Source organism: Ambystoma mexicanum, unplaced genomic scaffold (genome assembly GCF_040938575.1).
Source record: "Ambystoma mexicanum isolate Mex_15411 unplaced genomic scaffold, UKY_AmexF1_1 Mex_scaf1, whole genome shotgun sequence".
NCBI lineage: Eukaryota > Metazoa > Chordata > Amphibia > Caudata > Ambystomatidae > Ambystoma > Ambystoma mexicanum.
The window spans coordinates 4091356-4105058 of NW_027182324.1; the positions used below are offsets into that span (position 1 = coordinate 4091356).

Sequence of the window (13703 nt, forward strand, 5' to 3'; positions counted from 1 at the left end):
AGAAGCACAGTCAGGCTTGAAATGTTGGCAAAGCATCCAAGAATTCTGGACTCCACTACCTTAGAGTCATATTGCCCAAGGTTGCGATGCCATCAGAAATAGCACATATTAGAATGAGCAATTCATATTTCCTGCTAAATTTTTTGTAAAAGAAGCAAAGGTACGCCTGAACAGGGACTTGAACCCTGGACCCTCAGATTAAAAGTCTGATGCTCTACCGACTGAGCTATCCAGGCACAGGGATCACTGCCCATTTGAAACTTGATTTTCACTCTACAGCACCTCCATACATGGCTACCTCCCTGGGCAATAAAGGAAATGAATTACTAGTGCATTACACACATTTTGACACTGGAGACATAACTTTTTTCAGTCATTCCGTATCCAGATATAGAGATTTGCAGCATCTAGGACTTTAATGTTCACCCACTTACGGATTTGAATGTTTTGCCACATTCATGAGTGCAAACTTGCTCCCCAGTAAAGACGAACATGTGCTCCTCAATGCACACACTGGGCAATGCAGTCCACTCTAAATCGACGATTAATGACATGCTCGTTTTGTGCAATGGAGTTTCAGTCAATTGGGAAACATTTTGAAAAGTTATATTGCAACAGAAGCCCAGCCTTAAAAAAGTGGATTTCACTTCTAAATTATTACATGAGGAAGGAAAGGAGACCAGATGCAAAAAAGGTGCTGTGGCTTAGTTGGTTAAAGCGCCTGTCTAGTAAACAGGAGATCCTGAGTTCGAATCTTAGCAGCGCCTGTCTGCTTTTTTTTCGACCAATCTGTCTCCCCAATATTAAAACTTTGTACAAAGATTGCTATTTCATGCTATTTAGAAGCACAGTCAGGCTTGAAATGTTGGCAAAGCATCCAAGAACTCTGGACTCCACTACCTTAGAGTCATATTGCCCAAGGTTGCGATGCCATCAGAAATAGCACATATTAGAATGAGCAATTCATATTTCCTGCTTAATTTTTTGTAAAAGAAGCAAAAGTACGCCTGAACAGGGACTTGAACCCTGGACCCTCAGATTAAAAGTCTGATGCTCTACCGACTGAGCTATCCAGGCACAGGGATCACTGCCCATTTGAAACTTGATTTTCACTCTACAGCACCTCCATACATGGCTACCTCACTGGTCAATAAAGGAAATGAATTACTAGTGCATTACACACATTTTGACACTGGAGACATAACTTTTTTCAGTCATTCCGTATCCAGATATAGAGATTTGCAGCATCTAGGACTTTAATGTTCACCCACTTACGGATTTGAATGTTTTGCCACATTCATGAGTGCAAACTTGCTCCCCAGTAAAGACGAACATGTGCTCCTCAATGCACACACTGGGCAATGCATTCCACTCTAAATCGACGATTAATGACATGCTCGTTTTGTGCAATGGAGTTTCAGTCAATTGGAAAACATTTTGAAAAGTTATATTGCAACAGAAGCCCAGCCTTAAAAAAGTGGATTTCACTTCTAAATGATTACATGAGGAAGGAAAGGAGACCAGATGCAAAAAAGGTGCTGCAGCTTAGTTGGTTAAAGCGCCTGTCTAGTAAACAGGAGATCCTGAGTTCAAATCTCAGCAGCGCCTGTCTGCTTTTTTTTCGACCAATCTGTCTCCCCAATATTAAAACTTTGTACAAAGATTGCTATTTCATGCTATTTAGAAGCACAGTCAGGCTTGAAATGTTGGCAAAGCATCCAAGAACTCTGGACTCCACTACCTTAGAGTCATATTGCCCAAGGTTGCGATGCCATCAGAAATAGCACATATTAGAATGAGCAATTCATATTTCCTGCTTAATTTTTTGTAAAAGAAGCAAAGGTACGCCTGAACAGGGACTTGAACCCTGGACCCTCAGATTAAAAGTCTGATGCTCTACCAACTGAGCTATCCAGGCACAGGGATCACTGCCCATTTGAAACTTGATTTTCACTCTACAGCACCTCCATACATGGCTACCTCACTGGTCAATAAAGGAAATGAATTACTAGTGCATTACACACATTTTGACACTGGAGACATAACTTTTTTCAGTCATTCCGTATCCAGATATAGAGATTTGCAGCATCTAGGACTTTAATGTTCACCCACTTACGGATTTGAATGTTTTGCCACATTCATGAGTGCAAACTTGCTCCCCAGTAAAGACGAACATGTGCTCCTCAATGCACACACTGGGCAATGCATTCCACTCTAAATCGACGATTAATGACATGCTCGTTTTGTGCAATGGAGTTTCAGTCAATTGGAAAACATTTTGAAAAGTTATATTGCAACAGAAGCCCAGCCTTAAAAAAGTGGATTTCACTTCTAAATGATTACATGAGGAAGGAAAGGAGACCAGATGCAAAAAAGGTGCTGCAGCTTAGTTGGTTAAAGCGCCTGTCTAGTAAACAGGAGATCCTGAGTTCAAATCTCAGCAGCGCCTGTCTGCTTTTTTTTCGACCAATCTGTCTCCCCAATATTAAAACTTTGTACAAAGATTGCTATTTCATGCTATTTAGAAGCACAGTCAGGCTTGAAATGTTGGCAAAGCATCCAAGAACTCTGGACTCCACTACCTTAGAGTCATATTGCCCAAGGTTGCGATGCCATCAGAAATAGCACATATTAGAATGAGCAATTCATATTTCCTGCTTAATTTTTTGTAAAAGAAGCAAAGGTACGCCTGAACAGGGACTTGAACCCTGGACCCTCAGATTAAAAGTCTGATGCTCTACCAACTGAGCTATCCAGGCACAGGGATCACTGCCCATTTGAAACTTGATTTTCACTCTACAGCACCTCCATACATGGCTACCTCACTGGTCAATAAAGGAAATGAATTACTAGTGCATTACACACATTTTGACACTGGAGACATAACTTTTTTCAGTCATTCCGTATCCAGATATAGAGATTTGCAGCATCTAGGACTTTAATGTTCACCCACTTACGGATTTGAATGTTTTGCCACATTCATGAGTGCAAACTTGCTCCCCAGTAAAGACGAACATGTGCTCCTCAATGCACACACTGGGCAATGCAGTCCACTCTAAATCGACGATTAATGACATGCTCGTTTTGTGCAATGGAGTTTCAGTCAATTGGAAAACATTTTGAAAAGTTATATTGCAACAGAAGCCCAGCCTTAAAAAAAGTGGATTTCACTTCTAAATGATTACATGAGGAAGGAAAGGAGACCAGATGCTAAAAAGGTGCTGTGGCTTAGTTGGTTAAAGCGCCTGTCTAGTAAAAAGGAGATCCTGAGTTCGAATCTCAGCAGCGCCTGTCTGCTTTTTTTTCGACCAATCTGTCTCCCCAATATTAAAACTTTGTACAAAGATTGCTATTTCATGCTATTTAGAAGCACAGTCAGGCTTGAAATGTTGGCAAAGCACCCAAGAACTCTGGTCTCCACTACCTTAGAGTCATATTGCCCAAGGTTGCGATGCCATCAGAAATAGCACATATTCGAATGAGCAATTCATATTTCCTGCTTAATTTTTTGTAAAAGAAGCAAAGGTACGCCTGAACAGGGACTTGAACCCTGGACCCACAGGATCACTGCCATTTTTGAAACTTGATTTTCACTCTACAGCACCTCCATACATGGCTACCTCACTGGTCAATAAAGGAAATGAATTACTAGTGCATTACACACATTTTGACACTGGAGACATAACTTTTTTCAGTCATTCCGTATCCAGATATAGAGATTTGCAGCATCTAGGACTTTAATGGTCATCCACCCCACGGATTTGAATGTTTTGCCACATTCATGAGTGCAAACTTGCTCCCCAGTAAAGACGTATATGTGCTCCTCAATGCACACACTGGGCAATGCAGTCCACTCTAAATCGTCGATTACTGACATGCTCGTTTTTTGCAATGGAGTTTCAGTCAATTGGAAAACATTTTGAAAAGTTATATTGCAACAGAACCCCAGCCTTAAAAAAAGTGGATTTCACTTCTAAATGATTACATGAGGAAGGAAAGGAGACCAGATGCAACAGGGACTTGAACCCTGGACCCTCAGATTAAAAGTCTGATGCTCTACCGACTGAGCTATCCAGGCACAGGGATCACTGCCCATTTGAAACTTGATTTTCACTCTACAGCACCTCCATACATGGCTACCTCACTGGTCAATAAAGGAAATGAATTACTAGTGCATTACACACATTTTGACACTGGAGACATAACTTTTTTCAGTCATTCCGTATCCAGATATAGAGATTTGCAGCATCTAGGACTTTAATGTTCACCCACTTACGGATTTGAATGTTTTGCCACATTCATGAGTGCAAACTTGCTCCCCAGAAAAGACGAACATGTGCTCCTCAATGCACACACTGGGCAATGCAGTCCACTCTAAATCGACGATTAATGACATGCTCGTTTTGTGCAATGGAGTTTCAGTCAATTGGAAAACATTTTGAAAAGTTATATTGCAACAGAAGCCCAGCCTTAAAAAAAGTGGATTTCACTTCTAAATGATTACATGAGGAAGGAAAGGAGACCAGATGCTAAAAAGGTGCCGTGGCTTAGTTGGTTAAAGCACCTGTCTAGTAAAAAGGAGATCCTGAGTTCGAATCTCAGCAGCGCCTGTCTGCTTTTTTTTCGACCAATCTGTCTCCCCAATATTAAAACTTTGTACAAAGATTGCTATTTCATGCTATTTAGAAGCACAGTCAGGCTTGAAATGTTGGCAAAGCACCCAAGAACTCTGGTCTCCACTACCTTAGAGTCATATTGCCCAAGGTTGCGATGCCATCAGAAATAGCACATATTCGAATGAGCAATTCATATTTCCTGCTTAATTTTTTGTAAAAGAAGCAAAGGTACGCCTGAACAGGGACTTGAACCCTGGACCCTCAGATTAAAAGTCTGATGCTCTACCGACTGAGCTATCCAGGCACAGGGATCACTGCAAATTTGAAACTTGATTTTCACTCTACAGCACCTCCATACATGGCTACCTCACTGGTCAATAAAGGAAATGAATTACTAGTGCATTACACACATTTTGACAATGGAGACATAACTTTTTTCAGTCATTCCGTATCCAGATATAGAGATTTGCAGCATCTAGGACTTTAATGTTCACCCACTTACGGATTTGAATGTTTTGCCACATTCATGAGTGCAAACTTGCTCCCCAGTAAAGACAAACATGTGCTCCTCAATGCACACACTGGGCAATGCAGTCCACTCTAAATCGACGATTAATGACAAGCTCGTTTTGTGCAATGGAGTTTCAGTCAATTGGAAAACATTTTGAAAAGTTATATTGCAACAGAAGCCCAGCCTTAAAAAAGTGGATTTCACTTCTAAATTATTACATGAGGAAGGAAAGGAGACCAGATGCAAAAAAGGTGCTGTGGCTTAGTTGGTTAAAGCGCCTGTCTAGTAAACAGGAGATCCTGAGTTCTAATCTCAGCTGCGCCTGTCTGCTTTTTTTTTCGACCAATCTGTCTCCCCAATATTAAAACTTTGTACAAAGATTGCTATTTCATGCTATTTAGAAGCACAGTCAGGCTTGAAATGTTGGCAAAGCATCCAAGAATTCTGGACTCCACTACCTTAGAGTCATATTGCCCAAGGTTGCGATGCCATCAGAAATAGCACATATTAGAATGAGCAATTCATATTTCCTGCTAAATTTTTTGTAAAAGAAGCAAAGATACGCCTGAACAGGGACTTGAACCCTGGACCCTCAGATTAAAAGTCTGATGCTCTACCGACTGAGCTATCCAGGCACAGGGGTCACTGCCCATTTGAAACTTGATTTTCACTCTACAGCACCTCCATACATGGCTACCTCACTGGTCAATAAAGGAAATGAATTACTAGTGCATTACTCACATTTTGACACTGGAGACATAACTTTTTTCAGTCATTCCGTATCCAGATATAGAGATTTGCAGCATCTAGGACTTTAATTTTCACCCACTTACGGATTTGAATGTTTTGCCACATTCATGAGTGCAAACTTGCTCCCCAGTAAAGACGAACATGTGCTCCTCAATGCACACACTGGGCAATGCAGTCCACTCTAAATCGACGATTAATGACATGCTCGTTTTGTGCAATGGAGTTTCAGTCAATTGGAAAACATTTTGAAAAGTTATATTGCAACAGAAGCCCAGCCTTAAAAAAGTGGATTTCACTTCTAAATGATTACATGAGGAAGGAAAGGAGACCAGATGCAAAAAAGGTGCTGTGGCTTAGTTGGTTAAAGCGCCTGTCTAGTAAACAGGAGATCCTGAGTTCTAATCTCAGCTGCGCCTGTCTGCTTTTTTTTCGACCAATCTGTCTCCCCAATATTAAAACTTTGTACAAAGATTGCTATTTCATGCTATTTAGAAGCACAGTCAGGCTTGAAATGTTGGCAAAGCATCCAAGAATTCTGGACTCCACTACCTTAGAGTCATATTGCCCAAGGTTGCGATGCCATCAGAAATAGCACATATTAGAATGAGCAATTCATATTTCCTGCTAAATTTTTTGTAAAAGAAGCAAAGATACGCCTGAACAGGGACTTGAACCCTGGACCCTCAGATTAAAAGTCTGATGCTCTACCGACTGAGCTATCCAGGCACAGGGGTCACTGCCCATTTGAAACTTGATTTTCACTCTACAGCACCTCCATACAATGCTACCTCACTGGTCAATAAAGGAAATGAATTACTAGTGCATTACTCACATTTTGACACTGGAGACATAACTTTTTTCAGTCATTCCGTATCCAGATATAGAGATTTGCAGCATCTAGGACTTTAATTTTCACCCACTTACGGATTTTAATGTTTTGCCACATTCATGAGTGCAAACTTGCTCCCCAGTAAAGACGAACATGTGCTCCTCAATGCACACACTGGGCAATGCATTCCACTCTAAATCGACGATTAATGACATGCTCGTTTTGTGCAATGGAGTTTCAGTCAATTGGAAAACATTTTGAAAAGTTATATTGCAACAGAAGCCCAGCCTTAAAAAAAGTGGATTTCACTTTTAAATGATTACATGAGGAAGGAAAGGAGACCAGATGCTAAAAAGGTGCTGTGGCTTAGTTGGTTAAAGCGCCTGTCTAGTAAAAAGGTGATCCTGAGTTCGAATCTCAGCAGCGCCTGTCTGCTTTTTTTTCGACCAATCTGTCTCCCCAATATTAAAACTTTGTACAAAGATTGCTATTTCATGCTATTTAGAAGCACAGTCAGGCTTGAAATGTTGGCAAAGCACCCAAGAACTCTGGTCTCCACTACCTTAGAGTCATATTGCCCAAGGTTGCGATGCCATCAGAAATAGCACATATTCGAATGAGCAATTCATATTTCCTGCTTAATTTTTTGTAAAAGAAGCAAAGGTACGCCTGAACAGGGACTTGAACCCTGGACCCACAGGATCACTGCCATTTTTGAAACTTGATTTTCACTCTACAGCACCTCCATACATGGCTACCTCACTGGTCAATAAAGGAAATGAATTACTAGTGCATTACACACATTTTGACACTGGAGACATAACTTTTTTCAGTCATTCCGTATCCAGATATAGAGATTTGCAGCATCTAGGACTTTAATGGTCATCCACCCCACGGATTTGAATGTTTTGCAACATTCATGAGTGCAAACTTGCTCCCCAGTAAAGACGTATATGTGCTCCTCAATGCACACACTGGGCAATGCAGTCCACTCTAAATCGTCGATTACTGACATGCTCGTTTTGTGCAATGGAGTTTCAGTCAATTGGAAAACATTTTGAAAAGTTATATTGCAACAGAAGCCCAGCCTTAAAAAAAGTGGATTTCACTTCTAAATGATTACATGAGGAAGGAAAGGAGACCAGATGCAACAGGGTCTTGAACCCTGGACCCTCAGATTAAAAGTCTGATGCTCTACCGACTGAGCTATCCAGGCACAGGGATCACTGCCCATTTGAAACTTGATTTTCACTCTACAGCACCTCCATACATGGCTACCTCACTGGTCAATAAAGGAAATGAATTACTAGTGCATTACACACATTTTGACACTGGAGACATAACTTTTTTCAGTCATTCCGTATCCAGATATAGAGATTTGCAGCATCTAGGACTTTAATGTTCACCCACTTACGGATTTGAATGTTTTGCCACATTCATGAGTGCAAACTTGCTCCCCAGTAAAGACGAACATGTGCTCCTCAATGCACACACTGGGCAATGCAGTCCACTCTAAATCGACGATTAATGACATGCTCGTTTTGTGCAATGGAGTTTCAGTCAATTGGAAAACATTTTGAAAAGTTATATTGCAACAGAAGCCCAGCCTTAAAAAAGTGGATTTCACTTCTGATTGATTACATGAGGAAGGAAAGGAGACCAGATGCAAAAAAGGGGCTGTGGCTTAGTTGGTTAAAGCGCCTGTCTAGTAAACAGGAGATCCTGAGTTCGAATCTCAGCAGCGCCTGTCTGCTTTTTTTTCGACCAATCTGTCTCCCCAATATTAAAACTTTGTACAAAGATTGCTATTTCATGCTATTTAGAAGCACAGTCAGGCTTGAAATGTTGGCAAAGCATCCAAGAACTCTGGACTCCACTACCTTAGAGTCATATTGCCCAAGGTTGCGATGCCATCAGAAACAGCACATATTAGAATGAGCAATTCATATTTCCTGCTTAATTTTTTGTAAAAGAAGCAAAGGTACGCCTGAACAGGGACTTGAACCCTGGACCCTCAGATTAAAAGTCTGATGCTCTACCGACTGAGCTATCCAGGCACAGGGATCACTGCCCATTTGAAACTTGATTTTCACTCTACAGCACCTCCATACATGGCTACCTCACTGGTCAATAAAGGAAATGAATTACTAGTGCATTACACACATTTCGACACTGGAGACATAACTTTTTTCAGTCATTCCGTATCCAGATATAGAGATTTGCAGCATCTAGGACTTTAATGTTCACCCACTTACGGATTTGAATGTTTTGCCACATTCATGAGTGCAAACTTGCTCCCCAGTAAATACGAACATGTGCTCCTCAATGCACACACTGGGCAATGCAGTCCACTCTAAATCGACGATTAATGACATGCTCGTTTTGTGCAATGGAGTTTCAGTCAATTGGAAAACATTTTGAAAAGTTATATTGCAACAGAAGCCCAGCCTTAAAAAAGTGGATTTCACTTCTGATTGATTACATGAGGAAGGAAAGGAGACCAGATGCAAAAAAGGGGCTGTGGCTTAGTTGGTTAAAGCGCCTGTCTAGTAAACAGGAGATCCTGAGTTCGAATCTCAGCAGCGCCTGTCTGCTTTTTTTCGACCAATCTGTCTCCCCAATATTAAAACTTTGTACAAAGATTGCTATTTCATGCTATTTAGAAGCACAGTCAGGCTTCATATGTTGGCAAAGCATCCAAGAACTCTGGACTCCACTACCTTAGAGTCATATTGCCCAAGGTTGCGATGCCATCAGAAATAGCACATATTAGAATGAGCAATTCATATTTCCTGCTTAATTTTTTGTAAAAGAAGCAAAGGTACGCCTGAACAGGGACTTGAACCCTGGACCCTCAGATTAAAAGTCTGATGCTCTACCGACTGAGCTATCCAGGCACATGGATCACTGCCATTTGAAACTTGATTTTCACTCTACAGCACCTCCATACATGGCTACCTCACTGGTCAATAAAGGAAATGAATTACTAGTGCATTACACACATTTTGACACTGGAGACATAACTTTTTTCAGTCATTCCGTATCCAGATATAGAGATTTGCAGCATCTAGGACTTTAATGTTCACCCACTTACGGATTTGAATGTTTTGCCACATTCATGAGTGCAAACTTGCTCCCCAGTAAATACGAACATGTGCTCCTCAATGCACACACAGGGCAATGCAGTCCACTCTAAATCGACGATTAATGACATGCTCGTTTTGTGCAATGGAGTTTCAGTCAATTGGAAAACATTTTGAAAAGTTATATTGCAACAGAAGCCCAGCCTTAAAAAAGTGGATTTCACTTCTAAATGATTACATGAGGAAGGAAAGGAGACCAGATGCAAAAAAGGTGCTGTGGCTTAGTTGGTTAAAGCGCCTGTCTAGTAAACAGGAGATCCTGAGTTAGAATCTCAGCAGCGCCTGTCTGCTTTTTTTCGACCAATCTGTCTCCCCAATATTAAAACTTTGTACAAAGATTGCTATTTCATGCTATTTAGAAGCACAGTCAGGCTTGATATGTTGGCAAAGCATCCAAGAACTCTGGACTCCACTACCTTAGAGTCATATTGCCCAAGGTTGCGATGCCATCAGAAATAGCACATATTAGAATGAGCAATTCATATTTCCTGCTTAATTTTTTGTAAAAGAAGCAAAGGTACGCCTGAACAGGGACTTGAACCCTGGACCCTCAGATTAAAAGTCTGATGCTCTACCGACTGAGCTATCCATGCACATGGATCACTGCCATTTGAAACTTGATTTTCACTCTACAGCACCTCCATACATGGCTACCTCACTGGTCAATAAAGGAAATGAATTACTAGTGCATTACACACATTTTGACACTGGAGACATAACTTTTTTCAGTCATTCCGTATCCAGATATAGAGATTTGCAGCATCTAGGACTTTAATGTTCACCCACTTACGGATTTGAATGTTTTGCCACATTCATGAGTGCAAACTTGCTCCTCAGTAAATACGAACATGTGCTCCTCAATGCACACACTGGGCAATGCAGTCCACTCTAAATCGACGATTAATGACATGCTCGTTTTGTGCAATGGAGTTTCAGTCAATTGGAAAACATTTTGAAAAGTTATATTGCAACAGAAGCCCAGCCTTAAAAAAGTGGATTTCACTTCTAAATGATTACACGAGGAAGGAAAGGAGACCAGATGCAAAAAAGGTGCTGTGGCTTAGTTGGTTAAAGCGCCTGTCTAGTAAACAGGAGATCCTGAGTTAGAATCTCAGCAGCGCATGTCTGCTTTTTTTCGACCAATCTGTCTCCCCAATATTAAAACTTTGTACAAAGATTGCTATTTCATGCTATTTAGAAGCACAGTCAGGCTTGATATGTTGGCAAAGCATCCAAGAACTCTGGACTCCACTACCTTAGAGTCATATTGCCCAAGGTTGCGATGCCATCAGAAATAGCACATATTAGAATGAGCAATTCATATTTCCTGCTTAATTTTTTGTAAAAGAAGCAAAGGTACGCCTGAACAGGGACTTGAACCCTGGACCCTCAGATTAAAAGTCTGATGCTCTACCGACTGAGCTATCCATGCACATGGACCACTGCCATTTGAAACTTGATTTTCACTCTACAGCACCTCCATACATGGCTACCTCACTGGTCAATAAAGGAAATGAATTACTAGTGCATTACACACATTTTGACACTGGAGACATAACTTTTTTCAGTCATTCCGTATCCAGATATAGAGATTTGCAGCATCTAGGACTTTAATGTTCACCCACTTACGGATTTGAATGTTTTGCCACATTCATGAGTGCAAACTTGCTCCCCAGTAAATACGAACATGTGCTCCTCAATGCACACACTGGGCAATGCAGTCCACTCTAAATCGACGATTAATGACATGCTCGTTTTGTGCAATGGAGTTTCAGTCAATTGGAAAACATTTTGAAAAGTTATATTGCAACAGAAGCCCAGCCTTAAAAAAGTGGATTTCACTTCTAAATGATTACACGAGGAAGGAAAGGAGACCAGATGCAAAAAAGGTGCTGTGGCTTAGTTGGTTAAAGCGCCTGTCTAGTAAACAGGAGATCCTGAGTTAGAATCTCAGCAGCGCATGTCTGCTTTTTTTCGACCAATCTGTCTCCCCAATATTAAAACTTTGTACAAAGATTGCTATTTCATGCTATTTAGAAGCACAGTCAGGCTTGATATGTTGGCAAAGCATCCAAGAACTCTGGACTCCACTACCTTAGAGTCATATTGCCCAAGGTTGCGATGCCATCAGAAATAGCACATATTAGAATGAGCAATTCATATTTCCTGCTTAATTTTTTGTAAAAGAAGCAAAGGTACGCCTGAACAGGGACTTGAACCCTGGACCCTCAGATTAAAAGTCTGATGCTCTACCGACTGAGCTATCCAGTCACAGGGATCACTGCCCATTTGAAACTTGATTTTCACTCTACAGCACCTCCATACATGGCTACCTCACTGGTCAATAAAGGAAATGAATTACTAGTGCATTACACACATTTTGACACTGGAGACATAACTTTTTTCAGTCATTCCGTATCCAGATATAGAGATTTGCAGCATCTAGGACTTTAATGTTCACCCACTTACGGATTTGAATGTTTTGCCACATTCATGAGTGCAAACTTGCTCCCCAGTAAAGACGAACATGTGCTCCTCAATGCACACACTGGGCAATGCAGTCCACTCTAAATCGACGATTAATGACATGCTCGTTTTGTGCAATGGAGTTTCAGTCAATTGGAAAACATTTTGAAAAGTTATATTGCAACAGAAGCCCAGCCTTAAAAAAGTGGATTTCACTTCTGATTGATTACATGAGGAAGGAAAGGAGACCAGATGCAAAAAAGGGGCTGTGGCTTAGTTGGTTAAAGCGCCTGTCTAGTAAACAGGAGATCCTGAGTTCGAATCTCAGCAGCGCCTGTCTGCTTTTTTTTCGACCAATCTGTCTCCCCAATATTAAAACTTTGTACAAAGATTGCTATTTCATGCTATTTAGAAGCACAGTCAGGCTTGAAATGTTGGCAAAGCATCCAAGAACTCTGGACTCCACTACCTTAGAGTCATATTGCCCAAGGTTGCGATGCCATCAGAAACAGCACATATTAGAATGAGCAATTCATATTTCCTGCTTAATTTTTTGTAAAAGAAGCAAAGGTACGCCTGAACAGGGACTTGAACCCTGGACCCTCAGATTAAAAGTCTGATGCTCTACCGACTGAGCTATCCAGGCACAGGGATCACTGCCCATTTGAAACTTGATTTTCACTCTACAGCACCTCCATACATGGCTACCTCACTGGTCAATAAAGGAAATGAATTACTAGTGCATTACACACATTTCGACACTGGAGACATAACTTTTTTCAGTCATTCCGTATCCAGATATAGAGATTTGCAGCATCTAGGACTTTAATGTTCACCCACTTACGGATTTGAATGTTTTGCCACATTCATGAGTGCAAACTTGCTCCCCAGTAAATACGAACATGTGCTCCTCAATGCACACACTGGGCAATGCAGTCCACTCTAAATCGACGATTAATGACATGCTCGTTTTGTGCAATGGAGTTTCAGTCAATTGGAAAACATTTTGAAAAGTTATATTGCAACAGAAGCCCAGCCTTAAAAAAGTGGATTTCACTTCTAAATGATTACATGAGGAAGGAAAGGAGACCAGATGCAAAAAAGGTGCTGTGGCTTAGTTGGTTAAAGCGCCTGTCTAGTAAACAGGAGATCCTGAGTTAGAATCTCAGCAGCGCCTGTCTGCTTTTTTTCGACCAATCTGTCTCCCCAATATTAAAACTTTGTACAAAGATTGCTATTTCATGCTATTTAGAAGCACAGTCAGGCTTGATATGTTGGCAAAGCATCCAAGAACTCTGGACTCCACTACCTTAGAGTCATATTGCCCAAGGTTGCGATGCCATCAGAAATAGCACATATTAGAATGAGCAATTCATATTTCCTGCTTA

The 13703-nt window shown here is 40.9% G+C and overlaps 2 non-coding genes across 2 annotated transcripts; both read right to left on the reverse strand.

Moving 5' to 3' along the window:
- Positions 1-1845: 1845 nt before the first annotated feature.
- Positions 1846-1918, reverse strand: TRNAK-UUU (transfer RNA lysine (anticodon UUU)). Its single transcript has one exon. It is a non-coding gene; the product is annotated as a tRNA-Lys (tRNA).
- A 768-nt stretch (positions 1919-2686) lies between these two features.
- On the reverse strand, positions 2687-2759 carry TRNAK-UUU (transfer RNA lysine (anticodon UUU)). Its single transcript has one exon. It is a non-coding gene; the product is annotated as a tRNA-Lys (tRNA).
- Between the last annotated feature and the right edge of the window lie 10944 nt (positions 2760-13703).